General features: G+C 37.8%; 1 protein-coding gene across 4 annotated transcripts in view; it reads right to left on the bottom strand.

Annotated features, from left to right (window-relative positions):
* Positions 1–22,132, bottom strand: part of LOC131433088 (ankycorbin-like) — a 174,908-nt gene that overhangs the window by 55,904 nt on the left and 96,872 nt on the right. The gene's annotated exons all lie outside the window — the stretch shown is intronic.

Here is a 22,132-nt window from a genome sequence, read left to right as displayed (position 1 = left end):
AGCGCCACACGGTGGTGATTCCGGGAACGTTTTGATCAAGGGATTGTACTGCTCATATATTCATAAATATTAAAGGGTACCACTCCAAAACATCTTTCGAGTAATGGGACGAGGCTAAATCCAGCCAGAAAAGCGAAGGACCATTCTCGACCAGATGTGATTACAAAAATTGTATCAAATTTTTCAGTGTAAACTTTATTAGAGTTCTAAATCGATTTCCTGCAAGTTTTTGTTTAACATAATTTTGAAGTTGCTCAGCTTAAATTTTCACCGTGCCGTGCGCGTTGTGTCAATTAATGCAGAGTCAATCAATGCGCTCATCTTCTACAGCATCCAATGTGATTTGCAAATGAATAGTAGCGATTCGATTTCAAAACTCATTGCTAAATCAATTTCAGTCAACAAGAAACCCATTTCCTTTGAAATGGTAAACACAAACAGAACAACACGTTTTGCCATGTTTAGGAATGCAGATAGGGTAAATTATTCATCACGAAGCGCTGATCCAGCGATTCGTGTCATCTCGCGCGCCAGCCAGGAGCTTTGCCGTTTGGTTCGGTGAATTCGGTTGACGGTGCACCGTGTCCCGGTCTCGGTGCTGTTTATCTGACAGGCGGCAGATTGTTTTTCGCTTACGACACGTTTCAGATTCACTGGAAATCTGACAAATGTGGATTATGCAAAGCTCCCAGTGTTTTCCAGGGCCATCATCAGCGTAACTGATCGCAGGGAAAAAGCTGAAAGTGCGACCGGATTAGTGACACTTGTTTTAGCTTTCTGCACGGTTTTAAACTGTCACACGTTGCTTTGTAATTCTCGGTTCCACATAGTCAGCTTGATACTTTTTTCAAAACACCGTTTAACAACTGTTATCCAGTAGCTGAGCATAATTAAATTGACTCACTTCTGAAAAAAAAGAGCTCAGCTCGAATTCCGATGGATGTTTCAAAAATTGCCGAATCAAAAAAGATATCCGATGAATCCAGACCAGCAGGACATTTTCCCGCAAATGTTCCAATTCCAATTCCATCCACCCAATCCCGACTAACGACTCCGGTGCTCCAAGCCAAGAAAGGAAACACAATTACCAAATCAAGGATTATATTCAGAGAATGGAAAAGAATTAACCAGGAAAAAAAAGCCACATCGAAAAATATTCTTCCAGTATCCCGAGACCTCCTGCCAAGCGCCTAATATCGCAATAAATTATTTCATCCTCGAAGACGCGAGACGAAGAAGATGTAGAAGAAGCTACCAAAACCATCGCCCGTGGCTTGTGTGATCATTACGATTAAAAGCTTGCCGCTGGTTTTCCTTTGGTCGGAGAAGAATCGAAACGAATCCGACCCAATCGTGCTCGAATCGAACGCGAACGATTCCGTTTTGTTTTGCAGCAACAGGAGGTGAGAAAAATGGACCTCCCTGTGCGAAGAGTGCGGTGGGGGACAGACGGGAAAAATGGCAACAGCCATCATCTGAAAAGGAATCTTGAAACCTGCCGAGTAGGATTAGAAGATTAAATTAAAATTTATTTTTAGCTCCCCTGTCAGAAGGTTTTTCAGTTTGTTGGAAATTTGGATTTGTTCGACGAAAGTTGATTGAAATTAGTGAGCTGGGATTTCTAATTGGCTATAACAGATTTATGGCGATGGTACTTCATTCCACAGTTCGCTTCTGAAATCGAAAGTATTTCCGCTTGAGTTGGCAATTCCAAATAGCTGTAATCAGACTTGCGAAGTACTGCTTTTGTGATTCTTCTGGTGGACTGGCATTCCAACGACATGTCCAGCCCTTCGAAACTGGTTTATGTTTATCCAGCACTCGTGATTACTAGTCCTTCTGTGAATTGCCGCGTTTCGTCATCTATACGTCATCGTCCTCGTATTGCACTCTGTTTTGATTGGCTGTCAAGAACAGTGCTGTTGCACACATTGACCATCACTCTACTACAGTAAACTTCACATTCTAACACACAACCTTCGCTGACGTACAGAACGGGTAACATTCAGTTTCTCTTCCATTCAAAGCTCAGTTTAACCACCACCGTCAGTTGATCTCTTGTAATAAAATATCTCTTACAATTGAATGAGATCCAATGAGGTTAAGGTAAACATTCGTAAATAGGTAAATTGTGTCAAGATAATAAATGAAAGGTAAAACTGAAATATCAATTTGAAAATAAACATAGATTAATTGTTCCCTCCTTTCAGTTTTAATTTTTAATACTTTGGACCACATCTCAATACATTTCAAACACTAGAAAATTATCGATTCAAACTTGCTGTGATAATCGAAAACTCAAATGAGACCCTCCGCCACCCTCTATTTATAATTCTGGTCGGAAAGAGCATTTGGTTATCGAGTTGATGTCCATTTGCCTAATTATTCTAGCCAACAGTGAAGACAATGAAGCAGATTGACTACCTGGCACTCGAAACTGAGTATGCAAAACTTCAAAACGGTAACTAAAGTCAAATGGATATTCTGACAGTCAATGGCCATACATTTCAATTAATATTACCACACTGGTCAAGACCGATTTACAATGGGCAGGGGTCCACTAGGAGACTGATAGCGCGGTGTGAAATCCGGCGGAAAGAAACTTAACCAAGAATAAACCCACTGGGTTCCTTCTGCCATGTCGTAAAAGGCGACAATCGCATAAGTTTCTTTTTCCCGTCAGTTATTAGATTTTTCCAACGTTTTACATCTGATTACTCTATTTTAATAACCTATCTATTCATTAAACTACATTCAACTTATCAATTTCCGAGTAGCTTCTGAGTAAAGTTTTATTTGGAATTTGGATGATTTTTTTGGAAAATGAAACTCTCAGAGACAGTACTCGAATCTGCGTTCTTATGTATTCCGTGCATACGCGCTACCATTTCGCCACCCTAAACCTTGTGATAGGCACAACTCTAAAGCACAGGTAGGCGTGATAGAACGTACATCGAACCTGGAGAAGGTGACAAGCGGTTATGAATACGCTCTCCTGCTCAGTGCTTGAGCAGTGCAGTGCATTGCTTGGCGTCTTCAATATATGTTTCCACTCAGTCATTGCAAAAACTGAACTTAGTTATGGTGACTTTACGTCAAACCAACTAAAATAATAAATCATTAGACCCGTATCATTTCATATTGTCATTAGGGTGACAATTTTCTCCCGATTTTTTTTTAGGAAAAATGTTTTGCGTTTCTCTATAGAAAGGTATTCTGAAAATATCGACTTTCGAACGGAACAAAATTTTTCGATTTCGGAAATTTCACGAACCCCTCCCCTAATGGTTAAAGATCGAAAATTATATTAGAGCGGTAGAAAACCACGTGTTTTGTCGGTTATATCACTTATAACATCATATTACCGGAACCAGAAGTCGCAGTCATTTGATCTTCGCACTTGATCAAATTGATCGCATTTTTTATTTTCAAAAATTGAAAAAAATAGTTCAGCGGTTATCACGTTATGAATTAAAAAAAAAATCTGTTTTCAAAAAATCTTCACCCTGAATTTTGCAAATTTTCAATGCGTTACTTGCATGATTGTAACGGTAACGTTATAAGGCGAAACACACGAGAACAAAAAATTACGGGGTTGTGTAGGGGACAACATCGATAAAATAAAAAAAGCTACGTTCAAATAAATGCTATTCTGAAATAGTTTTGGTTATCTCATCTTGTGGGATGAAATTCCATGATATTCTATTCATTAGTTTGTAAGATATTGAGCTAAGAGTGACGCAACTTTTGTTCAAAAAAACGTGTTGGCTTTGTATTGCATGACCATCTGACTACGAGAAAGCTCTGTTCAAAGTGAATGCCGCGTTCGCTCACCGTTGATCAAAAACGAGAACGTGTTGATGATTCTGAGCAGTGTTGGCCTTGTTTAAACGTAACAAACCGGAATTTCGGTGTCGATATGTGACAATGGATGAAACATGGATACATCATTTCACTCCGGAATCAAAACAATCGTCATCTAAGTGGACATCAACTAGTGAACCTCGTCCAAAGTGCCCAAATGCACAACAATTGGCTGGAAAGGTTATGGCATCGGTATTTTGGGATGTGTGTGATGTAGTATTTATCGACTATCATGAGAAAGGAAATACCATTAACAGTGAATATTATATAGCGTTATTGGAGCGTTCGAAGGCTGAAATAGCAAAGAAACGACCGCATATGGCAAAGAAAAAAATTTTGTTTCAACAAAACAATGCACCATGTAACAAGTCAATCAAAACAATGTCAAAACTACATAAATTGAACTTCGAATTGTTCCCACATCCACCGTATTCACCAGATTTGGCTCCCAGCGACTACTGGCTGTTCGCAGACCTGATAAAAATGCTGACCGGTAAGAAATTTCGCAAATATCACTGAAACAGAGGCCTATTTTGAGGCAAAAGATAAATCGTTCTACAAAAGTGGTATTGAAATGTTAGATCGGCGCTGGAATGATTGCGTTGCTCTTGATGGAGGTTACGTTGATGAATAAAGTTAATTTTGAACCTAAAAAATCATGTTCTCTTTGTTACACCACGGGACTTTTCAGCCCATATGTTAGTTCTTTGGGAATATATTTATAGTTCTAAGAAGAACCGATTTTTAAAATTAAGGTACTGGACCTGAGTTCAAGAACTGAACAGGCTCAGGATTTAGTTCTAGAACTGAATTCTGAATTTAAATTCCGAAACTGAATTTAGCTCCGAAATCTAGTTCCAGAATTCAATTCCAGAGCTCAGTTCCAGCATGCGGCTCTTAATTTTGCGAACTAAATTCTGAAACTCCAAACCTGATGTTCAGAATTCATGTGGACCAGAATAGATTCGGAATTCAGCTTTAGAATTCATTTACAGAAATCAATTCAAAATTCAGTTCCCGAATCCAGATCCAGTGTTCAGCAGTTGAATGCAATTTGCGTCCAAATAAAAGCATTTTAAAATAAATGAAGGCAATAGATATGCTTCTGATTATTAAAATCGGAAGAATCAAAAAATTGTAAACAAGTAACAAGTTGGTTCAAGCAGCTAGTAGTGTGGAAATGTAGTGTTCCTTGTTTTGAATCTAGACAACTTTTTGACTCTTTTAATCGGCGTCTTGAGCGCCAGAAATCGCCCAAATAAGCACTTCGAGAAGTAGGTTGAACTATTAGTGACTGATGAGCAGGGCTGTGGGCTTTAAACCATTTTACAAATGATTTAAACTTTTGACTAAAATTGTGACCCACTTCAACATTTTAAAATGGAAAATTGATTATATTCAATTTTCACTGTTAAAAAAAGATGAAGCTTCATGACGGTTGCTCGGTCAAGTAAATTCACATGATTGACTAAAAATGAAATATCATTGATATACAATATACAAATAAAAGGTTATAAGTGCGTTTCTTGCAGAATACTGGAGTTGATGAGAATTGGATGTAGAATTAAAATCACCATCTTCTAGTAGAAGAAAGAGTTTTATACAATTTTTGGCACTTGAAAAGCAAAAACACTTCCTTCGTCACCTCGGGGAAAAGACTAAATCATCATCATCGTAATTTATTGAAGTGGAATCATTAGGCAAGGCATTAAATGCTAATTTCGTGGGGGAGGACGGACTCGTAGCGCTGGTGGTTTGCCCGGTTGTAGGTAGCATGTCGGCGTTCCCGATGTAGTTAATTAGGCGCAAATGTATCGCAACTGTGTTCTTTGAACCTAGCACACACACAACTAATCATACCGTCATTGTTAATTACTTATCGTGCCCCACCACCCTCCTGTCGGCCAATTGGAAGCTACTCCGAACCAGAGGGGGAGGGTGTGGGGAAAGTAATTAATCATTTTACAGTCAGTCAATTTCGCCTACTATCAGCACACGTACTAAAACCAGTGCCCCAAACACTTCACGACCACCGACGCGAACGAGTGCTGGATGCTGCGGTGAGACTACAGTGAATAACTGTCAGACTGGATAAACAATCAATCAATCAATCGGCAGGCGCACTTTAAAGCAAATCGTTGATGGCAACCTGGAGCCTCCAAAACCCCTCGCGGCCAACCGAGTGGATGACAATCAATTTGCGGATAATGAGGATGATATTCGGGGCACGGTTGGAGGAATTAGCGGAACTATCAAATGAGGTGTCAACGAGATAACGGAGCACAAATGCGATGCCTTTCAACCAGCAGGTTTAAAGCAGGGACGCGACCAGAAGGATTATGCCTCATCGCGGACCGAACATCACTAATTAGGCCGCATCTCATCTTTATTCATCCGGTCTCGGTGTTCCGGGAAGCCGTAGAATATCTCATCTTTGCCCACGATTGGTTGGTTGATGACCCGGAAAGCTGCAATTGTGCTTTACGAAGGCGGCCTAATTCAGTCGATTAGGTCAGAGGCGCTCAGAATTCCATCTTAATTATCCGGTGAATTTGGGTTCAACGGACTTCAGTGATGACAAGTTTCGGTTCAGTTAGACTAATGGTTTCAGAAAAAAAAATCCTTCCTTTTCTCGAGTAAAACCGTTTCCGCATAAATATTGATTCGACGAACTACTTTTGCTGCTAATGCTACTGCTGCTGCTGCTGCTGCTGCCGAAACTGACCTGACTGGCACGGTGCCAAAAAGGAAGCCAAGGCCTTACCTGTGCTCTTGTGCCAAGTGACTGACTGACTGACTGACTAACTTTGTGAGACGTACTCAAATACCCGAGCCTTTTCCCCCCGCTCGACTACCGGATGGGTGGAATAAATACTGCAATTAACCTATTTCTTTGTTGTAATCCCTTGCTGTGAGCGTAGGGTGCCTCAAAAAACCGGTGGTCCGATGGTCGCACCATCTTCCGTCGCAAACGTTCGGGATGCCCTAACGGGGGGCAAAAGCGAAACTATTGTAAGTCGCTCGCATATAGCGCTTCCAAACAAATCGCAAGCAACGGAAAGACCGGAAATCACGTGAGAGTAAGCTGAAACTGACGAACTGCACACAGAACAGAATCGCGCTTCAAATCAGCTGTTGTTAGCGCACCAAACAACGAGCAACTTTTCACTCTACCTTAGCCCCCACCTTCCCCCTGTTTCTCTTCCTGTTCCTCACCATCACCCGCCCACACACACACACACTCAGGTGCGTTGTGCACTCGTCTGTAAACGGTTTCGGTTCAGTTGATTACTGTGCTGGAAAGCTTCAAAGTTGTCTATTCAGGACCAGAGAAGGATTCTTGAAGTTGAAGCTGAAGATGCTTTGAACAATATTGCATACGTAGCTCAACTGGAGCATGCTGCCCGAGATCAATGACAACACGATTGCACAGATAGACTCAATGAAGTTGAAGCTCTATTTCTTACTGATGGAAGAGGAGGGGGGCGCTACCCACTTTCCATCGAAATCGATTTAACGAAACTTGTTGAGAAGCAAATCAGAAATGCAACATAAGAAAATTTCTGTATGAAAATGACTCGATTTCACCGTAATATGCTTAGGAAACAAAGACTGAAAGTTGGAACGTTTTTCTTTACGTGTCGTCTTCGATTCGCCATAGCATAGTAGTACAAGTTAAACCACGACCAGCACATGGTATGTTTATTTAATCATTACATTGACAATATTACCGAAACCTAATTCAACATCTAGTTTTCCTATTGGAGTCACTTCGTATCAATGCAGCAAACGCATGGCATCGCTGTTTAGATTTTTATTTTCGAATTTCAGGGTTGTTACGGTCGTGCGGATCTCGCGATTTTCGCGGATTTGACGCGATTTCTGCTAAGATGTTGATGCTATGGCGCGGATTTCGCGCGAATTTCAAAAAACATCATTCCACATTTGAGAATGATTTGTTCGAATAAAGAAAAATTCTTTGCAAATTTTTGAAGCTCGTGAATTTTATGAAACCCTAAAAAATTAAAGATGGGTGAACGTTTCAGAAATTGGTCGAGCTGGCCGAATTAGTGAATTTTCACCTTGATAAAACTAAAATTGATTAGAAGGCTGTTCTAACAAATGTTTTCTTCAGTGGACAAAATTTCGATTTTATGCTTTTCGATCTCGAGTGATACAAGTTGCTATTTCAACATTTTGCACTCAAGGATATTGATGTCAGATGGAAGATATCGTCTCAGTGATAGTACATTCAATATTGCAAAGACGAAGTAAATGGAATGCGATTCTTCAATAGTATGGTAACAAATTTTGTGTATGATAAAAATCCCATTCTTGAAGCAAAATCTACACGACATGCTTACGAAGCGAAGTCTGACAATAAAAGAAACGAAGAAGTTCTGGGATTCCATCCGTGGTGATAAGAAAGTGTTCTAATAGTTTGTTGGTTCCTCTATCCAACATTTTCAATTGTTCTTTGCGTTCTGGAATTTTTCCTGAATCATGGAAGAAATCCTATGTGAACAAAAGTATAGTATCCAACTACCGTGGAATTGCTGCTTTGTGCGCTGTATCGAAGCTGTTTGAAATTATAGTTCTGGATTTTATAACACATAGTTGCTCTGACTACATATCAGAGACTCAGCTTGGATCCATGCCAAAGCTTTCAACTTCCCCTGCTGCGTTCGACGAAATCAATCATCACATAACGATCTCCAAGTTAAGTAGACTGGGATTAAACGGATCATTTTTTAATTGGCTTCGATCATATCTAACTGGTAAGGAAATGATAGTGAAAATAGGAGCCTGTACAACCTCACCATGTGCTGTTACATCTGGAGTTCCTCAAGGAAGTCACCTTTCTAAATTTTTCGATCAAGTATATGAAACTATCGTTCGCCGATTACTTTCATATTTCAAAATTGTTTAAATGCCACTAAATGCTCCGTAGTCTCTTTTTGTAGCAAAAAGTCTGTATTCAAGTTCGACTATAATATGCCACAAACTGTTCTCGAACGCGCATCGTCTGTTAAGGACCTGGGTGTTCTGGAAATCAAGTTAAATTTTGAAGAGGACATTCCCTATGTTAGAACTAATTATGGATATAACGAGCCCATTGCTAGCATGTGCCGCATATTTAACAAATGTTTTAATTCTTTCGACTTTCATTTATCACGTAATGTTATCAAGAAATCATTTCTTATGTTATTGTCTCATTAGATTTAGTTACTATAGAAGCACTAGATTTAAGGAAATGTATCATTTGGATGATTTTGATCTATTGATGCAAAAGATGAGGAGGTTTTATGCCTGCTGGAGAACAAGTTTGACAGAAACTGTGGGTTTTTCCCTGATCCAAAAAAAAGAATAAAAGATGAGGAGGAAAAAAAGACATTTCGAGTAAAATCTGACAACTGAAGAAGGTGCTATTATAATTGAAACTTAAATTAAAAGAGTGAAGCGGATCATCCTGATGTGGAAATGTAGGAAATGTTTGCCGAGCAAAAATATGTCGAAGCAAAAAAATATCTTCGATGAAATCTGTTTAACTTCTTTCACAATTGTAAGCATTTTTATTTTTACTGTAACATTTTCCGTACATCAGAGAGTATTAATTAAGGATCAAGAGTAAGTCTAGTTGACTTGTGTTGGTAATTTGTGTATTACGTACATTTTAATTAGTACGTATGTCATAGATTGATATATTCAGTGCAGCGAGTTTATTAAAGTGACTTGCAGGATTGAGTTTCAAACAATCTTTTTAAACAATAATTTATTCTCAAATGAATGTGAAGCCTGAAAATTTGAACAATTTTTCACCAACGTTTGATGGAAAATTGCTTACATTTTATGAATGTAGATTTTAATTCTCTAATAGAAAAAAGTTGGCAACACTGCTTCAAAGCATTTGTATTAGATTGCGCTAGACAAAATAAGCAAAACTAAATATTTTCTGTCACAAAAGTAGTTTTCCGGAAAAGTAAATAGTTTTACGACAACATACCATTTCCATTGTCTTTCGCGTGCTAAATTAAAGGTTCCTATTTTGCGGGTTTACTTACAGAAGGTACGTAAATCTTGTTGCTAATCAAATGTGTCAGTAGAAGTAAGCTGAAACTGAGATAATTTTTCTCGAGCAGTTTTAAGGAAAACCGAAGAGTTCTAGACTGACACTTTTCTTGAATTGCAGTTTTAAGCAGAATGAACTGATTGGTTTATTTTTCAACCATATGGAAGATTTATTGATTAAAATCAGGAAAAGAAGCGCCGGAATTTGTTTTCACGCACATATTGGTGACATTACTCATACGCTTGCAAAAAGTCTTACTCCTTAACTAAGGGCTTCGAAAAAGATGGAGAATAAAAATGAAATCGTTTTCATGGGGTTTCTCAAAGTGCCGTGTTGTATGCGAAATTATTTGTTGTGTTCATATGACAAACTTATGCAGATTTTTAAATTATATTTAAGTGAATTTTCAAGTACTGCGTAAAATATCACCTGCATAAAAATAGTTGTCTAACGCTTCACTCGAATATCACGCGTTTTAGTTTTCGACTTCGCGCGGATTTCGCGCATTTTGATTTTGAAATTTTTCTTAACAACCCTGGAATTTTCTAATTGGCGTGAGTTTTCTTCAAAAATGGCGGGTGGGTAATGTCGCAGATATAACTGGAGGATGTAAATCCCTAGGTAGGCGCGTAGTCAATTTACACTTCTTACAAGGTAAACAAGTTGGACACCGACAGACCATACCGAGATCTATCGTTTGCTTATAAATGTAAAAATTGAGAATTTTTTGACGTGAATACGTCTTACTTTACTATGGGGCGCCTTTTCAAAAGTTGCCCTCTGGTAGAGTGATCAGTTTGTGATCGTAAATATCTCTTGCTTTATTTAACGTACCAACATAACTTTTCCTCCACGTCATCGGAGATATGATCAGCAATTTGTGATAGAATTTTCAGTAGTATGATTACCTCAAAGAACACGAAATTAACGTTTTCTAAAATGCCTGATAAATAATAAAGAATAATGAACCTGTAGCTTCCTTCATTCTAGCTTACATAGTTGAGTCGTTCAGTTAAGAGTTCAGTTCTGAAACTTAGTTTCAGAATCCAAGATTTTTTTTTCGTTTTCAGAATCTGTGTTTCAGCTCCCGTACAGACTCCAAGCCCTTAATCGAGTACCGGAATTCTGAAGCTGAAGCCAAGATCTGAATCTGAGATCAGGATCTAGATTCTAGACCTAGACTTTGAACTAAACATTGAATTTTGGGCTTGGATCTCAATATTGGAACTAAATTCTGGAACTTGAATTGAGGCACAGACAAGAATTCAGTTCCGAAATTCTTGTCCGGAATTCAGACTTGAAACTAAATGTCAGATTTAGAGTTCTGAAACTAAAGTTCAGGAACCGAAATCCAGGAACAGAAATTAAGTTGTACGTCCAGAATTCAGTCCTTAACTTTATTCCAGAGCCCTGGTTCAGAATTATATACCAATATTCAGGTCTTGAATTTGGTTCCTAAATTCAGTTTCACAATTCTAGAAGTTTAACCGCATTCTGGAACTAGTTTCTAAAGCTTCTGGATCTGAATTCTAGAACTGAATTTCTGAGCTGAATTCTGGAAACTGGACCTGAATTTGAGTACTAAATCCTGGACCGGAATTCAGTAAAATTCAGCTGTGGATCAAAATCTAGTTCCAGAGTTCAGTGTTCAAAATTTATTACCAAACCTAGGCCTAGAATTCAGCTCCAAAACACAGGTTCAGGGATCACATTAAGGTGAAATGTAGCGGAATGCAAAAATCTCGTTTTTGATCAATTATTCAAAAACTAGACCGATTTTCGAAAAACCAAAAACACTTAAGTTTTCGAAATCAAATTTATCATAACTAAGTATTCTTAGAATTTTGAAATTTGGCTTTGCCGAACCGTAATTGGTTTTTGAAATGTATAAACGGTTACTGTTCCGTTCCACGGGGATGATTTTAGAACTGAAAAGTAGTGTTTGTAGCAGAATTTCACAAAGAATCTGAAAATGCAACTCAAAATTATAAAATATTAGCTAAAACAACCGAAATTTGAAAAAGTTTACATAAACTTTTCCGCATTTTTTTTATTGCTTGCGCGCTGCTGTTTCGTATTGAGATGGTGTGAGAAATGCACGGTGGGCACAGTGGCATTACATCGTGAGCAAAAATTACATATAAAATAATGACGCGAATTTATGCAGCATTGGGTTTTGTGTTGAAATAAAAACGAGTTGAATACAATAAAATGGGTATTGTAAGAAACCCTTTTTTTCTAAGTAACTGTCATTTATAATGCTAATAATGTCCAATTCTGTTGAGTTCAATGCATTGATGTTGCTGAAACAATAATGCTTAGCTGTGCAATATCGTATAAAAGGTATAATTTTAGATTGTAGCAATTTTTATAGCAAAACTAAAACTTCATCATTGACAAGCTACATTACATTACGATTACATGGCTAGTGCTACGATCCTATTGACATAACAGAAATAATACTTTCTACTTATTATTATTCATTCATAATTACTCATGATTTATAGCTCTAGTGTAAGAGTAATCACTAACAATGATGATTGAATCAGCATATATTCAAAGTGTGAAGAATTCTAAAATCCATTACGTCCCGTCTTTTTTACAAGCCAATATAACGAGAGGTAAACCCACTGCGCTCAATCATTGAAAAAGGTTCTTGTTTCTATGTGTCCGTTTTTCTTAGTATGCTTTGTGCGACGGTTCGTTTAACTGAAGCGGATAAAATTTTGCGCGCATTTTATGACGCTACATTTCACCTTAACAATCCAAGTTCAGGTTTCAGTTTGGGAATACAGTTGCGGAAGTCAAGTTCAGAATTCAGATTCAGATTCAGAGTTCTGAAACTGAAGTTCTGGAATTTCAGACCGAAATCCAGGAACAAAACTCAGATAAAAAATTAAGTTATATTTCCACAATTAAGTTCTTAAGTTTATTCCAGAGCCCTGGTTCAGAATTATAAACCAGAATTCAGGACTTGAATTTGGTTCCAAAACTCAGTTCCACAATTCTAGAAGTGTAACATTCAGTTACTGGAACTAATTGCTGAAGCTTCAGGATCTGAATTCTAGAACTGAATTTCTGAGCTGAATTCTGGAAACTGAATATGAAAATTAAATTCTGGACCGAAATTTTGTGCCTGAAATTCAACTGCGGATCAGAATCCAGTTCCAGAGTTCAGATGCTAGGATTCAAATTCAAAATTCAGTGCCGAACCATAATCCTGGTCTCGAATTCAGCTCCAAAACACAGGTTTAGAGATCTGTTCAACAATCCAGATTCAGGTTTCAGTTTGAGAATTCAGTTTTGGAATACAGTAGCGGAAATTAGGTTCAGAATTCAGTACCAGTATCTAGCATCAAAATTCAGTTTCAGAATTCGGAGTGCCAGTATTCGGCTAAAAATTTGTCTCGGACATTACCTACCCACCTTTTTGATTTCTAGATCGATCACGGAGTGGATATGACTAATAGTGCTTGAAATAGACAATAGGTCATCAGGTGGTTTCAAGCATTCTTAAGGAGTGTATCGAAAATAAGCTATCCACGTACATTCGTGTTGCACGCATGTATTTGTGGTGGTTTTTTATGCTCGGATCACAGTATGCTGTGCATTTGGCTGTCAGCTTTCGTTCGTTTACTTGTTTGTGCGGTTGAAATTCTGTGTTTTCAAAATGTCACGTATTGAAAAGGAAGTGAAAATTAAGGTTCTGGACACATGGCTAGGTGAGAAGGGTATTAGTATGCAAAAATTGGCGAAGCGGTTTGGAATTCATCGTGTCGGTGTGAAAACCATCATTAATAAGTTTGGGGAACACTATTCTTTGTATGAGCTACTAGGAAGAGGCAGAAACACTGGTTCTTCCAACCCGAAACTGGACCTGAAAGTGGTATCTCTAATCATGAAGAACAAATCAATGTCAATACGTGATTTGGCCAAAAAAGCTGGAACGAGTGTCGGAATGATCCAGCGTATCAAACGAGCGAAATCACCTGAAGACATACAAGAAGTAGAAAATCTCGAAACAAAGTGTAGAACAGAAGAAGCGAGCAGCAACAAGGGCCCGGAAATTGTATTCCCGTCTTTTGCAGTGTCCGGATGCATGCGTTTTGATGGACGATGAGACTTATGTAAAGGAGGACTTAAAAACCCTTCCAGATCCACAATACTTTACTGTCGTCATTGGGGAGGATGTGAGCGATGCGGACAGGTCGATTCAAGTGGAGAAATTCTGTCGAAAGGTACTGGTATGGCAAGCAATATGTTCCTGTGGTTTGAAGTGAACCATTTTTGTCGTGAATACGACTTACTTTACTACGGGGCGCCTTTTCAAAATTTACCCTCTGAGGAAGTGATAAGTTTTTGATCATGAATATCTCTTGTTGTATCTTACGAATCAACCTAATTTTTGCTACACGCCATCGGAAATATGATCAAAATTTTATGATAAATTTTCAGTTGTGTGACATAATCTCAAATAATTCAAAATTAAACTTTTCTGAAATGTTTGGCATAAACGAGTATCAAAGAGGCGCGTTTGCCTTTCTCGTATTTTTAAAGCTCATAGCTCAGAGATCTGTTAAAGGATTTATATAATCTAACTAGCAATAGAGTCGAAATTTTTCAACCTAAACGTGTACAGCAACAGAATTGAAGTATTTCAATAGTACACTATTGAAAAACCTGTCTCATTTGATCCATGTCAACACCAGCAAATCAGAACGCGTTCTGAGGAAGAGAACAAAATATCTGCTGCTGTACAACAAATCGTTCGAGAAAAATGTTCCGAACAGTGCTTCATATCGTAGTGAGTTCCACAATTTGGTCCTTCTGAAAGGCAGGAATGAATCCCGTACAGCATCCTGATAGTTTCTTTCAATGAATTGGAAATCCAAAATGAAATAATTGATATTAAAATTCTATACGCTGCTATTTGTATAGCTGTTAGGACCACCCGTTAGTGAAAAAGCTACAAACGAAACCACGTAAAAAGAAACCTCTTCACCAAGATTGGATCAGTTTGGATTCTATCGCCACTGCGAGCAGATGTATTGTGTGTCGTTTGCAAAGCTAGTTTCGCTTCCGACAAGAGCGATTACGTCACAGCTGCCAGTCGTTTTATTTTGTGAAAAAACAACGAAAAGAGGACAACGGTGGAGAGCATCACACAAAATCAGCCGTTCTAATGGCTCTGAAAGTTTTCTAAAGAACTATTAGGATTTCTTGCTTGCAAATTGAAGGTAAATATCCTCACTTTAGCGTCGACTCACTATGCAAAAACCACTCTCAATTGGCATGCGGAAAAGGGCATAAATTTCGTTGAGAGGATCTTGAAGAAGATTGGTAAGACAGCTGGGAACATGCAGGAGGTAAAAAAATTGGACTCAAGCGTCCAAAAAATGCGATGCAACCCTTGTCCGGAACTTGATGAAGAGCGTTCGATCAATAGTTCGTAAATTCGTGAAGGAATAACTTAAATTTCATTTGGTTTTCATTATGCTCAAGTTTAACCTCGTACAATAATGGATCAATTTTCTGTTTGAATAAAATATCATTTTTTGTCATAATTTGAAAGAAAATTTTGTGGATAGCTTATTTTCGATACACTCCTTATGCCTGGAATTGGTCAACAATTTGGATTAACTTGATGCAGTTGGGGTGAATATTAATATATCTCATTCGTTCTGAACTGGTGAATTTAATTCCAAAAAGAAAACTATTACTAGCAGGAATAAGAGTAAATTGACATCTAATGAACCGTTAAGGAACTTTCGAACCTCTCCGATCCGGTTCGGTGCCGGCACTGATGTTGTGACACATTGCAATGACGACGAAACTGATTCGGACACTGTATGAAATACATAAAAAATGAGTACATTACAGTGTATTATTTTCATATATAAACGGGTGTAATATCGGACTTAAAAAACAATCAATCGAAATACCATACGTCTCCATCGAACTATCATCAGATGGAGACGCATAGTATTTAGGTCCAAGATCAAACACCACATCCCTTTAGAAGTAAATACCATGCGTTTCCATCTACAACTAAATTTTCGGGGGTTGGGTATTGAAGTAATCACTAATAATAAGAGAATTTAATTCCTTATTCTAGACCATTTATAATTTTCTTACATTTATGGCATACAGTTCTAATTAAATACACTGTAGTAAATTTTAATCGCTCGCTTTCTGATATATTTAGTAAAAGCTCTAAAAACATTAAAAATATAGTTCTTCTGCCGGAAAAAAATTTCACCTGCCCTTCATCTGTTATCTCTGAGTTAACGAAAATTAATCTAGTAATTCATTTTTTATGGTAAAACAAAATTCGTACACATTTTGACTTTATAGAACTTATGAAATTTATGAGATAACAACTCTTACGAAGTATAAACACATACTTTGTATAAGAAAAAAAAACTAGACGCACATAGATGTTAGCAAACATTTATATTTTGTCCTATTATTTCGAGAATTGAAATTTGTATGTGTTTCATGAGAGCAGAATTTTTGTTTTTGAAAGTGACGTTGCCAAAAATAGGGGCGTTGTATGCCCCTTAACTTTTGATTTCGAAGTTACTAAACCACCGTTTCGGTGAAATTCAACATGCTTTCTCCTAAAAGTATCTTCTCAAATAAAATTTACTACTGTAGGAAGCTCTCGCAAGCTTTAAATTTTGTATTTTTAATCAATAAACATCTCTTGTTATTGTGATGAAAGTTCGAATGTTTCTCGAGAATGGAACAAAATTATCCGTACGGTGACGGCTTGGTTTTATGACTCAACGAGACTTTCACTGGTAATCCAGTGAAAAGAAAGTCAATTGAACTATAAACAAAAACTATCTGATATTATAGTCTTTATTGCCGTGCTATTTAACAGAGCGTTATTTTGAGTGAAGTTATCAGAGCTTAAAATTGTCACGTATATTTAATGAAAGAATACAATCCAACATCCTCATCTTCGTTCATTTACTGTCTCCTTCGTAAATAATCGCGTTAAAAAAATGGAAACAGCGGAAGCATTTTCGTCTTTCACTTCTACGAAAGAGAGTATCAATGCCAACGTAACTTGTTACCATACAACAAAACGAAACCAAAATCCAAACCCTTGCAATTTGGAAACTGCTGCCATATATTTCCACCAATAAAGCTAAAACATTGTCGTTTAATTGTTACCTCCAATCCATTTCGGTGGAGCAACTCGGTCTAAGTCAATGCCAGTGATAAACAACTGGCTAATTGTCAACCTGTCTGTTCCTATTCTGCCTGGTCCGATTGAGAACAAGTTTCGATGTATGGAACCGTTTGTTTCTAATTGTTGTCTAGCTTGCTCACGGTTCTCCCGATAATCCAACTGTCAACCGACACGAATTGTAGTCCCTGAAAGTTTAGCCAAATTTCCTAAAACCAGAAAATCCTTCCAGTCATCAAAATAGACCAGCTGCCGTCACGATCGACAATGATGGAAACTCTTCTGATGACTTCCGGCGGTCGGAGGATAACCCACAGCACGGGAAGGGACATTGTTCAATTCACACACATGCAGTCAGTCGGTTAGAGTTAGAATTGAGCTCCACGGCGTGAAAAGGCGAAAAGGTAGGAATAATGTAGCCCGCGTTCGTGTGCGACGTTGATGCGGTCCCGAGTCGGTGGAGTTTGGCCGCGTTTCTGATGCACTAAAACAGTGCAATTCATGCGGAATGTGCTCATCCGGTATCCGGTCGGAGTTTGGAATGATGCCGGGGGCTTGTGCTGCTCGAACGGAACGGTGGGACATTTTGTTGCTGCCGCGCTACAACAAGATTGTAATTTTCTGTGTAAACTCGAACGCTCTCACAGAATGCATTACGCGTCATGTGCGGGGTTTGAAACTGCGGATGGAGGGACGAACATTTTCCGCTACGCAATCATACGGGAACGCGGAAGTGCAAATAGTAATCGGGAGATGCGTGGTTTTTGTGCAAGGTTTCGGAACAGGGCTGCCAGTTTTAAGGGCTAGGAAGAGTGGGATAAAAATCGACGAAAAACCTATATTAAATTATTTGTTTCACTACAACTGATTTGAAATGCGTTCAACCTTCACTTCATTCAACGGACTTACGTCATGCTTAATGCTGTAAAAAAATGGATGTTAAATTGCCAGAAACAAGATATAAAATATAATTCAAAAACGATAAATAATTAAAAGGACATTTACAATTTTTAATTTTAAGGGACTGTAAAACCTAGTGAACAGTTCCCTGCCAATGTTGACTTGTAGGCAGCTGATTGTTGTATGTGACCAGCGATTTACATGGAAGTTTGTGTCCTGATCGAAAGTCACATAAGAAGGTATAACCTTCATTAGGAAGGTTCTGCATAATAAAAAGCATCAATATTGAGAAATAAGGTGAAGGTGAAGGAGTATTTTAGCGGATGCTTTTTAGAAATCATTATTTTTGGTGACCACTGTATCTCAGTGCAAACTAATCAGAAATCAACAAATCAATGCAGCATAGTTATCGTAGATGCTTTTCAAGACCCCTTACGTTTTTGTTTTATATTTTGTTTAATTTTTTTTTGAAATTTTGGTGGTTGGTTTAAGTCAAAACTACGATTTTTTACCAAAACAAAAACGCCAGTTTGTAACTGTAAAACCTCTCCATAGTAACAAAAATCGAAAAGGAAAATGTTAGGGTCTGGTATTTCACATGTAGAAAAAGTGTGCAAAATTTGAAAAAAAAAATTGATGAATTAGTTTTTGAATGACGATGGACATGGACTTTTGAAACGTGCTTTCGAGCAAACACGAAAAAACTTTGTTCTCTACTTTCAAAAATCATATTTTTTCTTTTTATTTTGACATAATAAAACATTTCAAGAATGGTGTGTCAAAGTCAATCGAAGCAAAACTCTTGGGCCTGTACGCCGAACTCTTTCCTCTTCGCAGTATGCGATAAGTAAAGGTAAAGGCCCATAACTTCCAGAGTTTTGTTTCGGTAGACTTGAAAAATTGACAAAACATTCTTGAAATATTTTGCTATAGGAAACTACAATGGAATACAAATGATTTTTCAATAGTGTGAGACCCAACCCGCCCCTTGTGCCCGTACATTCAGGGTACCGAGGAAGAATAACTGTGCACTTTCTTTTCGATGAAGTCTTTTTGTACTGCGACATGGTTTTTCGAATAAAGTCATATATCATCTACATCCAATTATCTTTTTACAGAAGGCATTGGTACGGTCATAAATTAAAACCGTGCAAAATAAATAAGTGTTGTTTGAAAAAAGAATCGGTGTTATTTTGGGAAACCGAGGCTTCATATAATTCCTGAATTTTTCATTGAATTTAAAACGGTATTACTTTTCATCGGATGCGAAACGAATTATGTACCTATAATATTTAACGAAACATGAAGGTGCATCGTCTAGTTTCTCTCAGTGGCTTATATCATATCTCGTAGGCCGTGTTTCAGCAGTGAAGCTCATACAACTTCATTAATGAATCAGGCGTTCCCCAAGGAAGCCATCTCGGACCATTGCTGTTTTCTTTGTTTTCTAATGACATTTCTTTTGTGATTCCACCAGGATGCAGATTTACATATGCGGATGACCTCAAAATTGTTTCTTGTTGTGCGAGCGACAGCAGATTGCATTGGATTTCAACGGCACTTAAACATTTTTTGTGAATGGTGCAATCTTAACCTTTTAACTCTAAGTGTGTCTAAGTGCTCTGTGATTTCTTTCACACGTACGAAAAGCGTTCAGATCGATAAAATTGAAGCAGTACAATCACAATTCCTACGATTTGCTTTAACAGTCCTGAGCTGAAAAGTCCCGGGTCTAACACATAGATGGCGCTAGGTTTTTTGCAGTCACCTTTTTTCAGTTAATACTAGTTAAAAAGACAACTGTTTATTAGTTTGTAAGGTATTGTGCTAAGAGTGACGCTACTTTTGTTATTCTCAAAACAATGGATCAAAAACAATTTCGTGTTTTAACTCTACACTGTTACTTGAAGGGAAAAAATACCGTTCAAGCGAAGCAATGGCTTGAAAAGTGAAACAACAATAAAACGTTGGTTTGCTGACTTTAAACGTGGTCGTAAAGGCACCGATGATGCAGAACGCAGAAACCAGAAAACATAAAAAATCCACAAAATCGTTTTGAATGATCGAAAAGTGAAGTTGCGTAAGCTAGCTGACATCGTAAAGATATAAAAAAAAACGTGTTGGCTTCATATTGCTTGAGCATTTGACTATGAGAAAACTCTGTTCAAAGTGGGTGCAGCGTTTGTTCACTGTTGACCAAAACCGGGAACGTGTTGATGGTTCTGAGCAGTGTTTGGCCATGTTTAAACGTTACAAACCAGAATTTTCGAATTGATATATGACAATGGATGAAATATGGATTCATCACTTCACTCCGGAATCAAAACGATCGTCATCTGAGTGGACAGCAACTGGTGAACCTAGTCCAAAGCAACGGAAGTACAATGATCAGCTGGAAAGGTTTTGGCCTCGGTATTTTGGGATGTGCATTATGCAGTGGCGTCTCGTCCTCATGTGCACCTCGTGCACTGCACAACCGCTGAAATGGAAGGAAATAACTGCATCCCCATCCACATTCAATTATATTTTTAGAGATTTTTTTTAATCGATTGAAGCAGGTTAAATAGTGCCGAATATAAAATAATGAGCGGTTTTATCCCCAGCAGAATATGTATAAATTCACCCCAAGTCTCTGTCACGTTTAGCTCTTGCTTATGGCAGTTGGAAACAAATTGTTGTCTCAGTTGCAACGTCGAAGCGGTGTTATTGATGAAGTTATTGACAGAATTTCTCGAAGTGCAAAATGCCGAATTCTTCTATCATGTTTAATAAAAAATCCCATCCAAAAGTATATAATTATTTCATTGCATTGAAAAAAGCACAAGCGAATTTCTATTTCACAATCTTACCTGTTCACTTACAACGAACGGTTACATTTGATAAGCAGTGCACAACTGATCACTTTTGTCACAAGACGCCACTGGCTTGGTGTAATATTTATCGAATATCTTAAGAAAGGAAATACCATTAACAGTAAATATTATCTAGCGTTATTGGAGCGTTTGAAGGCTGAAATTGCTAAAAGAAACGATCACATTTAGCAAAGAAAAAGATTTGTTTCGTCAAGACAAGTCAATCGAAACAATGGCAAAAGTACATGACTCGAACTTCGAATTGCTCCCATACCCACCGTATTCGCCAGATTTGGTTCCCAGCGACTACTGCCTGTTCGGAGGCCTGAAAAAAAATGCTCGCCGGTCAGAAATTTCGCTCGAATGGAGAGGTTACCGCTGAAACTAAAGCCTAGTTTGAGGCAATAGACAAATCGAATGGACAAACTGATGCTCCAGAGATTCTCTCACAATTACTTAAGACTTAAGAGACTCAGATATGTTATAAGTAGTGCTTAATTATTTTTTATCACTGAACAATTTTTGTACCTTTATTCGTTAGCCTCATGTTTGAAACATGTAGTTATGTAAACAAGTGTGTGCAAAAAGATGAAAAGAATTTAGGTTTTTACTCGCATTTGAATAATTCTGAATGGTCTTTTCCCACTCAACCAAAACTCCATTAAGAGCAATCTAGGTCAGATGGAAAATCAATAAATAAATTTCTTTTTGAGGTCGTTAAAGTCCCGTACAAGGAAGTCTTGTGTAAAAAACCTTGTAAATAAAATGCGTGGAAAAACAAAATTGGGCGGACACTAGTACTCTGATCGTACTCCAAATATTGTGTCTATGGCGAATTCGATTGCTTTCAACTCCTCATAGAATTGAATGTATACAAAATTATTCGTTCCGTTTAGTTGAAGCAGATGTTCAAAAACTTAAACGAGATGGAATTGCTCTTTTAGCTAAGTTTCAAGTTTTTGCATCGAAGATCAAATTTCACACTGCTTGGAGTCAACGGCGATTATATTTTTTCACCCCGTTGTCTTTGGTTTGTTAAGTTTTTTTTTTATTACAATGAGGCCTTTTTTACGCGGGAGATACGTGATCGGAAATCCGCGTAAGAAAATCACAAAACTAAAGAATATTTTTTATGTCAAATGTATTACAAATACGTGAAACGTCCAGATGTTGCGTAATCTAAAAAAAATGAGATAAAAGATTAGACTTTGGGACTTTGAAAAATCAGTTGACAGTCATCGTAATTCA

Source organism: Malaya genurostris, chromosome 1, assembly GCF_030247185.1.
Source record: "Malaya genurostris strain Urasoe2022 chromosome 1, Malgen_1.1, whole genome shotgun sequence".
Taxonomy (NCBI): domain Eukaryota; kingdom Metazoa; phylum Arthropoda; class Insecta; order Diptera; family Culicidae; genus Malaya; species Malaya genurostris.
The sequence above is the reverse complement of the archived record's forward strand: the minus strand, read 5'-3'. Positions and strand labels throughout refer to the sequence as shown.